Source organism: Phasianus colchicus, chromosome 5, assembly GCF_987193195.1.
Source record: "Phasianus colchicus chromosome 5, bPhaCol1.hap1.1, whole genome shotgun sequence".
NCBI lineage: Eukaryota > Metazoa > Chordata > Aves > Galliformes > Phasianidae > Phasianus > Phasianus colchicus.
The window spans coordinates 45,634,563-45,645,542 of record NC_143440.1 but is presented as its reverse complement, the minus strand read 5'-3'; positions in this window follow the sequence as shown (position 1 = coordinate 45,645,542).

Below are 10,980 nucleotides of genomic sequence, written 5' to 3'. Positions count from 1 at the left end.
GTCTTCTAGAACTGTCAGCTGACAGTTAAATCATTTTATACTTGGTGTCTGTAAATTTGTCTAACAATCAGAATTTATACAGCCCCTAACAATACTGTAAAAGAAAGTTCATCTACAAAATGCCCATCAGCATAGATAGCCTTATCTCCATTCACACCCTTGCACTCTTTTCCATTCAACATATGGTTTCATTTTGAAAGAGGAGACTTACAGTAAACTATCATCAGTAGACTGATAAATGCTATATTCATAACAGTACATCTGTTCAATGAAGATTTCTCATGCTTACTGAATGCTTAATGGCTTTCTAGAATACTAACTTTATTTATCCATTTTGACATTGAGTAATATATACAGGAAGAGAAACTGTGATTCTTACTCATTCCCCTAGGAATTTTAGGTTTTCATTTATTTTATAAGTACATGCTGGTGTGCAGATACTTAACAGAGATACTAAGCTCACAATCCTTTGTACTTAAGAGGCAAATTGGATCTTAATTCTATCTCCTGAAGGCACACACCAAAGAAATTATCACTATTCCGAATTTCACCCAAAGCAGCTGATAACTGTTCTACAATTCTCAACAAAGTACAAATTTAACTACCAACCCAGTTAAATATAACTCTAATCAGTCTGAAGTTCAGTGTCTCAAATACAACATGGAGAATGGACAAATGTTGCTAACAATGTTATGTATTACACTGTAGTTGGAAGATATTCCTATAAAAAGACCGTGAGAAAGCCTACCATGGAATTGGGCTGAAACATGTCTACTGGGGAATATGTTTATGAGTCTGCAGGAAAAAACTGCTCAGCATGTAGACCTGATTCCACAGCTCCTGTTTAATGTGTTAATTCAAAGCTACAGTTCAATTTCAAACCTGGTGCTATTGAAAAGATAATGCTCCAGGAAACAATCTAATCTTCAGCAAAATAAAGTCTTTTGGCAATCAGGTTTTGTCTGCCATATGAACACCAACTTGAGGAGCAAATCCTCATCAAAGAAAGCAAATTGGCCTGCATTGCGAACTTCTGAAATACACATCTCCTCGAATGACCAACAGTGGAGATCAGCAATGAACACTGATTTTGAAAACTGCAGAGAAAAGGTAAACAACCCGCAGTGATGCAGAGGTCAAGTTCACCCTCCTAATGTTAATGTTTTCAGCCAGCTAATGACTTACAAAGCTGACAAAGTTGATTTACATTTCCATGATGGCAGTTTAGGACTCCTTTGGCCACTGACAGCTGGATTCTGGCTTTCTGACTCTTCATTCCATGTACACCCAAACTTCTCTCTTGAAGTGTAGCCAGTAGATTAGATGCCCAAGGAAGCAGGATCCATCTTGTCATAGTAATTTCTTGCAATAATAGTATCTTTTGCTGACCAACATTTAAGCTCTCTCACAGTTGTTATGTCCTGCTTAGTTGCCACCTTTAAATCTATTTTACCTGCAATCTGTGCAATGTTTTTGATTGTAAAAGTGAAGGATTTACCATCTTTGTGCAAGTAGTCATCCTGATGGCCTCAGCACATATTTTAAGAAGGTTAAGTAGTCCCACTGAGACTAATGTACATTTTCAAATGCTGGAACTATGTTCTACATATTTTATAAAAACAAGACTATATGCATGTAGCCTTTCAGGTCTAATATCACAGTTTTACTGTGAGACTGTGCCATGAAAAACAGAAGATAAACATTCTGGCCCTTGACATATTGCTATATTTCAATGTCTTACCTGTCCTACCTGGCTGGTAAGATAGGTCTTACCCCAGCAGGGTATAAAGTACACTGATTTCCATAAAATATGTTTGCTTAAAATTTGAATGATGTTCCCTGAAAGTTTCACAAAGCAAAATGGGTGTTTCGTGCTTCTGTTTTTTTTTTCATACTGTTGGATTTCATCATCACTTTTTCTTATGGTTATCTTTAACACTGTTCTCTAAATAAAGTCTAATGTCACCTGAATCGTATTTTGGCACGCTGGTTTCAGTTGAGAGGTATGTTTTCATTATTTTGTTTTGTCCTTGTCTTTTAGTTTGTCAGTAATTAAGCAGAAGTTCTGGGACTATTGCTTATTTTCCACACTGCATCATAGGAGGCGCCATCTTTTCTCTGCATACATGGGATGATTATGTCAAGAAAATCCTAATTCACTTCTGAAGTATTAGTAGCTAATTCAAAACTATTATTATTATTATTATTTTAATGCATTTCATTTTAAACTCCTGGTCCATAATTCTACAGCAAACTCATGGCACACCCGCCCGGCCAGTGGCTGTTACTCCTGCGGCGGTGCTGTGCCCGCGGCCCACCCCCCCACACCGCCCTCCTGGACAAGATGGCGGCCGCCCCACACCCGCGGCCGAGGGCTGCGCCCTACCCTCGCTGTCCGCCTGAGGAAAATCATAGCCTGGATCCGTTCTGCCACACAGTGGCTACTGTGGAGAACAGCCAGAAACCCATATGACATCCTTGTGCGAAATAGGGAGGCTGGAAGGGAGACTGATTTATTTCCCTTCACAGTTTTAGTCACTGTCCCATTCCTCAGCAAAAAGAACAGTACAACGAGTCTCTTTAGCTGACTGCCACGTTGACGGGGTGGGTTATGAGTTATGTGATTCCTGGGATCTCAGTGACATCTCTAAACAGTGCTGGGCTGCATATATGTACAAATTTGCTTGTTAGCTCCAGCCTCTTAAATGGGGAGCTGTGCTGAATTGTACAGGCAGTGCTTTTAGGTGCTTCCAAAGCTGAAACTGGAGACAACAACAACTAGTAGACCAACAAAAGCAAGTCCAGTAACTAAGGAAAAAGTCTTACATCCTAAGAGAAATGGGTCTTCCCAAGTTGTCTTGGTGATTTCAGCGCAGTGCATTGCTTTCAACTTTATTGCAAAAAATTCTGCTGTTCTAACACAGCTGTGCCAATGTGGTTTGTCTGGGACATCCTGAACGTTTTTTCTCCACCATCTCATAACTGACATTCCATCATTTGCTGAGAGAGGCTATTAGTACTAGAATGAACTTTGGAAAAAAATATTTTTTAATTTGTGCACTCAGTCAAGCACTTTCTATGTTTCCTTTGCTAATTCTGGAACTAAGTGTATTTGAATATAAATGTATCTCGTTAACCTTTGTTTGGCAGTGATCTTATGTTCTATGTTTGCAAAATGAGATTTGTTGCTACAGATTTACTGCAGGGTCAAGTATGATGAAAAACTCTGTTGAGAGAAAGCCAAAGCCTTCTTTAAACACAGATGTCCTAAATATTACAGATGTCGTCTATGCTTTGCAAGTAGAGAAGGGGGCTGTATAGCTGATGAGTTTGATAATGACTGATCAGCCTTTCACTGTTAGATCATCAGTCCCAAGCAAGCAAAAATGGTGAGAAATAGCAATTACATGTTTGTATCTGGTTATATGAAGTATATTTGCTAGCTGTTATCCATTTCACAGTGAATAAATGTGAATTTCTTAAAAGCCTGGAGTGATATGAGAACTCACTGCTTTATCGCAGGCACCAAATAGTATAAACCTTTTTCCAGCAGAGGCAGGTCCTTAAGATTAGGCTTGCAGAGAAGCACATGTTGTTCCAGTGCTGCACTTCTTTGATGCTAAAGAGCTCAGGTCTCAGAAAGTAAAGAGAATATCTAGTAGTAGCAAGAAATTTGGAAAATAAAAAGCAGTACCTTGTTTGTGGAAAATCACAGAGATTAAATTCAGGGACACTACTGGCCTTTAGATAATCTGTGATGGGAAGCAAGTGTACTATTTTCAGTAATTATTTGGAATGCTCTCACAGTTTCTTTGAGATAAGAGAAATGGACTTAGCAGCAGTGTGCACTCATTACAACCTTCTGTAGCATTCCCAGTGATTTTTGTTTTTTCACAATTGACTTTCTGATGAGAACTGAAGTTAGCAGAACAATATTATTCCCAGTGATTTCTTTCATTTGAATTTTCTAATATAAGACTTTCCTTTATTTCTCACTTCTTTTTTCTCTTTATATACTATTTTTTATTATTTTAAATAGCCGTTGTCACTACTAAGTACAACTTTCCACTGCTTATTTTAATTATCTTATTTCACTGGCCTACTTTTGTTTCTTTCCCACAACATTTGGCAACTATTGCTGTCCTATACTGATAAGTTAACGCTATTGTGCTAACAACATAGACTTATCTTTAAGACATTGTCCCAACAGCTTCTGTAATACAAAGAAATCTTTGTACAAATTACACCATTGGATTACAGAAATTTAAAATCTGAAATTAAAAGTTCCTTTCTGAGCTATGTCAGTGGAGAAATGTATATTATTGATACCTCATACCATCACCTGTGAATAAGCCTTTACTACGTTTTTGCCCTTGGCCAGCTAGTGAAACTACATACAGCCATGGCAATATTAAGTTGCTGCTCAGCTCTTTATGGCACAGCAACTTGCGTCTATGCTTGTCCCTGTGTGTTCTCAAAGAAAAAAAAAAAAAAAGAAAATAGGAAGCACTGAGCTGTATGATCTAAATAATAAATTCTAAATAAATAAATCCTAAACTGATTTCCCAGGCTCACGTTGTGATCTTTACTTACTGTCTATAGAGAAATAAATACGAGTACTTATGAAAGAAACAGCATCTTGTACTTTTTGCTACACCTGGTCTGTATTATAAGAAGTCTATTATACACAGACAATGTAGTTCTTACTAATTAACAGTATGATCAGTTGATTGCAAACAGATGTGTATGGGCTGTTCTAACTGTTCCTAACCCCCTCCCGTTTACCTGCAGTAACTGACTGTATGAAGTGGAAAGTGCTAATCCCCTGCAGCCAGAGCTCATGCTAGGTAGCACTGGCTGTCAAGTTTTTTAAGTTGCTGAGACAGACACCAGCCCGCTTCTGCTGGTCTTTGCAGGGTGAGAAGTACAGTGCAGGTGAGCACACTCTCTGTGGCAGCTGGCAGCAAGGAGACAAGATTGCTGTCTGCAAGGGCAAAGGGAGATAGAGCTGACAGCCCTCAGCTTGGTCTCTTGGGAGGCTTTGTGGCAGCTGCTTCCCTGGCAGACTGGGGACGCTGCAGGGGTGGTTGGAACTGCTAAAGGTCACTTCAGACAAGCTTCTGTGCCACCAGCCCAGCGAGCACAAGGTGACAGAGAGATCTGACCAGGTACATTCAGGAGAAAGAAACCATCCATCCTAGCTGCCTGCGTTACAGCTGTGGTAGAAAGAGGGGGTAATGCCTTAAGTGCAGAGAATAACAGGAACAAAGCTGAAGTGAGGGGGTGAGAAATATTAATAAATGTGTAAATGAGGAGTCAATAAAGGAGATAGAGCCTTAGACTTGACATTTGCTCTGCACTTTCTTGCCTAGACATCAAAGTGCTTGATTAAATAGAAGCTCTCCTGGTGCTTCCCAAGGTGGATGTGGAGTATGTGATAAATGGCCAATAGCTTGCCTAACCTTGCCCAAAGGCTGTAAACACTAACTGAATACCCATTCTCATCTGCTGCCAGTTACTACTTCCTGCTCTCTCCTTGTCTTACTGTAAGTATGTAGCAACGTGAAGCAGTGTTATGTAGGGAATACTGGTGTTAAAACAGCTGTCTGACTTGATGGCAGTCAGTTGAGACATTCAGGTCAGGCTGGATGGGAGTCTGAGCAAACTGACCTAACTGTAGGTGTCCCTATTTGTTGCAGGGACTAGATAACTGTAAGGGTCCCTTCCAATTCAAACAAGTCTATGATTCTATGAATAAGGTGTCAAAGTGAGATCCAAAATACCTCAGTTCCAAAAGAAAGGTGCTACGGAATACCCTCACATAGAGCAGGTAAAAAGTTTCCTGTTACAGATTATCGACTCTGGAAAATTTGTTGTAACAGATGGGATCACTGATTTTAAATATCACAATTGCACAATTTTAAGGATGTTTCTGCTGTCTTCAGGAGTTGCACATAATAAAACAGGTAAGTTTATCGTCCTGAGTTTTCAGTTTGGTTAATTTCTTGATTAAGCAGGACGAGTGATGGTACAGAATCAGTTCTGAGACACAGTAGTTAAATTTAGTCTTCCTCTTCCAGGGTGTCATTTTACAAAGCATTTTGGAACACCTTAAATTTGAGGTGAGTTGCAACTTCCTTTATAATAAAATGGTGAGTAATGTAACTTTTATATAAACAGGGAGGAGCACATGGGTGGTATGATGGCAGAGGCCATCCTGGACATAGCCATCATGAAGGTGTCCGGGATGGCCAGCGGGCAGACCTTGGCTTCCTTAGGGACCTGCTTGACAAAGTCTCTTGGGATGAAGTTCTGAAAGGCAGAGAAGTTTGGGAAGGTTGGATATTCTTCAAGAATGAATCTTAAAAATGAGAAACCAGGACATTCCCATGTGCCCAAAGTTGAACCAGTAGGGAAGAAGAGGAAACTGGCTGAGCAGAGAGCTTCTTCAGGAGCTAAGAAGGAACAGACAAAATTTTCTGCTGCACAAGTGTTTGAGTTTCTTGTTTGTTTTTATGTGCTTTCAGTTAAATCTATGTTCACATATTAAGGGTCCTTTCACAAAATCAGAATTCTGATTTTCTGAAGACCTTGGTGCTATAATACCTTATGTAACAAATACCACAGTGTCAAAATTCCTTGAACTTATGATGTGCTACTTATTGCTCTCGCCTGTAGCTTTTCAGTTCACGGTAAGTGTAGATTGATGGGCTTTAACAAATGCATAGTGAATCTTAACAGGTGATTAGTAATGAATACGTGAAAGAACTGATGTATTCTGAATTAACCATAACTTATCAAATTACGTTGTGTTACCTTCTTTCAAAATGAATTTACCCAGCAAAACATTTGGGATAATGCTTTAATTAAAATTCAGGCATAGACAAGAAATTCTATGTATTTTTTAATGTATTTTATAGCCCAGCCATCCTGTTTGGTTTATTCTTTCTCCTTTGTTTAAAAAAATGCACAGCTTAAGGAGGAAAAAAAGTCAAAAAAGCTCAGATTAAATGACTTGAGATAGGAAAGGACATTCAAAATTCCAAGAATATTTAATGTAAAAACAAATAAAGTAGGAAACGTATGGTTCTGTAACATAAGGAAGTATAAAGGAAAGGCCTTTGGGGTATAGGCTTATAGAGCAAGAGCCCTCAGTGAAGAGATTTCTTTTGGTTTAGGGTAGGTTAAAAATAGTTGTTGACATCCGTATCTCAGTATGTGGTGAGACAAAGAGTGGTTAGACTTTTTTTTTCCTCCAAAAGCCTATGACTTTTTATGCAGACCTGATCTTAGGTTTACTTCTTGTTCCCTTAAGTGGAATTAATCTCTGAATTTGTTTATGTACAAACGTTATTCCCAGATTATTGCCTAAACTCTTCTTTTGGATTGGAATGGAAGTTATTCCAATTTCTTAACAAGATCTCTGCCTCTGAGTTTGCGCTGACCATTATTCAGGTCCAGGAGAAAAGTCTCACAGTACAACATGTATTCAGTTGACTTTGCTATGAAGGTTTTAAAGCAATTCAGGAAAAAAGTGTATGTGATGACCTGTTACTGAAGACAAAGGATTTGCAGGGCAGTCATGCGACAAGTAGAATGGTGAAATGAATCATAATGCTGGAGGAACCCAGAATGACCATTCCGTGTTACCTTTACAGTAAGACAGGCTGTAGAGTTCTTCAGAGAAAGTACTTGCATTGTCTTTGTCCATCTTTCCCCACTATCTTTTCCTGGCACTGGTGAATGCAGATGTGCCTCATAGATCAGTGTGGCCTAAAATATGGGGACTGCTAGGAAAGCAATGTCTCCTATTTTATTATGCTGGCCCACAACATCAGAGATGGATGTTGGTGGTATGGCCAGTAGAGGTTGAATCTTTCAACCGATATTCTGTTCCATTTGGTTGCTTTGTGACAGATGGCAGCAAAGGGACAATTTGACAAAATGATGTCTGAAGTGAAGGTGTGTCAATTGAATTTCTCCATATGAAAACAACTGTGCCAACTGACATTCATTGATGCTTATTGAACATTTATGGAGACCAAACAGTAGACGTGAACACAGTGAGGAGGTGGGTGGTGGTCACTCTGTGGGTCACCTCTGCTAGTACAAATTGTTATGAGTGCATCATGCAGGCTCTTGTTCATCACTGATGAAAACATGCAGCTCATGGTGGTAACTGCTGAGAATTTGCTCTATCACATAGTGTTGTTGTGCTCTTTGTATCTATTGTTTCTGTGAAAATGAATAGGAGACATCGTTTTCAGAGCTACTTAAGTACATCATGAAAATAACTTGTTTAAAAATGAGAGTCTATTAATATTCTAGTGAGGGAGAAGTAACAGCCTGCACTTATCCTTTAGTAAACACCACATGAGATCCACAACGTCTCCCATCCCATGAAACTACTTGTTTATGAATGCTATTTAGAGGCATCTGTCTTTTATGTGATTTTTTTTTATTTTTTTATTTTTTTGCATGTACAACTTTAATATTAAGCAAACCCATCTTGTATAACATTCTGGGCAGCCTGGTCTAGTGGTTGGCAACCCTGCACATAGCAGGGGGGGTTGAAGCTAGATGATCATTGTGGTCCTTTTCAACCCAGGCCATTCTATGATTCTATGAAATGATATGCAAGACTGCAGAATCTGCAGTGCTGATAAAAGTGACTGCTCCCATCTAATGGTAAATGGAAGAACAACAGAAAAATAAAATAAAACATTCTGCTTTACACCAGTAACTATAGGCATGTTAAAAGTTATGTTCCCAGATTCACAGGGTTCAAAATAGAACCTAAATAAGATAGCAAGTAGGAGATAAAAGGAAGGTTGAATTATCAAATTATTTTTAAAATATACTCTTAGCTTGCTGTTTAATGTTGTAACAGTAGAGGTTTACATAAATATTGCCTTTTTATCCAGTTCTTATTACAACTTGTGTGTGGCAACTTTGATCTTGTGGACATAAGGATGTGTATGATTCTAGTCAAACGATATCAAATGACAGATTAAACCTTTAGGAGGAATAAGAATTGATAGAAGCATTTCTGAACAAAGTACTTCAGAGGAGAGATGCAGAAGAGGGTATATGTATGGCACAGTATAATTAGATATGGAAATTATTTGGTTATCATAATGGTATGAAATTAGTGGCTTCATGGAATCATTTAGGTGAGAAAAGACTCTTAAAATCATCAAATCCAAACGTTACTAGAATTGTAACATTAAAAATTCATTTGGGAGAAAAAAAAAAACAGTTTCTTTTCTTGACTTTTTGACTAGAAGATGCAGAAATTTTGTGAGAAATAATGTTTGAAATTAGCAATTCAGTCCCTGATGGTTCATCTGAACTAGCAAAAGCACATTCTGTAAAAATTTGCTTCCTTTCTTTTCTTTCAGAATTGTTAGGAGTTTACTTAATTTCGGTGAAACACTGCACTATAAGAAATTGAGGCAAAACTATTTGATAGGATTTTTTTTGCTTAATTTTTCAACAAGATCTGAGAACCTTTCAGCTTTTCATAACAAAATAGGAGAAATAGCATTTCAAGAGATAAAAGGCAAAATTAGTTTGTGTGGGATGAACACTTGACCTCTAAGGTCAAGAAAAAGCTGACTAGAAGTGTCTTTCTGCTTATACCTTCCAACTTTCCATGTTCCATTTCCCCCCCCTCTACTCCCCTTTCTTTTTATCCTTCCCTCCTTTGGTTTCTGTGTTTGAGTACTTTTTAAACATTTGTTTCTTTCAAGTTCCGTTCCTATTTTGTCTGAAAAGCATGTGACCTTAAACAAAAAGAAAAGTCCCAGAGCAAGATACTCATGACTCTTTAAACTGAGTATTGCTCAGGATTTTACTATGGATTCTATTCAAAATGAGGATTTTTTTTCCTTGCATGGTATTAAAACAGGAAATTTGCAGTAGATAATAATCAGGGTTATACCAAGTTTCTAGAGAAGGATCCAGGGAAGGGAGTGCAATGGGGTATGGGATTGTACCACTGGAACCAGAGGATCAGCAGATGTAAATTGCAGGAAAAACTGTCATGCGTTATCTGTAATTTGCTATATCCTGCAGAGTTATGAGCTCCCAGCTGCTGTTTCTTAAGGTATTTTGTAAGTCTCTTTTGACAGTCAGGACTGAGGACCAGCACTTCAGTAATTGTACTCAATGCTGACAAGATATATGCATATTTTTATTGTTTATTTGGTTAGTAGCAATTGTTTGATTTCATCCATATTCTCTGTTTGATAGCATCTGAGTTACTATGTGAAGCGTATTGTGTTCTCTATACATTATGTGGAATAGAGGTTTTGATTATTTCTGGTTGTAGAGAAATTGTACTCTTTTTGATATTTGGTAGGAGAAAATTTAGCTTAGACCCTTAAACCCTGTAGAAGCGATTTAGTTTAGATCCTTTAGCTCTGTAGTAAGCTGTATTTTAGACGTGTTAACATTTTGTATCAAGCATACAGTGTGTGAATACTGTATTATACAGGGAGTGTGCATACAGTTGTAGGTTACTCTGCAAGTTGATTGCATGAACTTTGACTCTAGTTTTGATGAGAACTTCTGTGCTTTTATGTGATACTATAAGATAAACTTTAGGGATGATAAATTATGTGTGAACTCTTCATTATGTCCTTTTTTTCCTTTTGCTTCATCTGTGATGACCTGTCATTTGTGAGTATACTAATCACTAATTGTCCTCAAATCTATGAGCTTATTTATCAGTGAAGATCTATGCCATCCTACCAGGAAAATCCTGACAGTAAGTGACATGGAAAAGATTTTTTTTTTAAACCCACATTTGCAAGATTCAGTGATAGAAAGTAAACAACTGTAACTATTTTCTGGAGATACAATGCTGTATATGTTCATTTTTCTTCTTTAATTTGTGAAGTTTTTTTAATCTCACAGTAAAAGATCATGGTATTCTTGGTAGTGATTAAAGAGAAGGAATTTGTTCATCCTTCAACA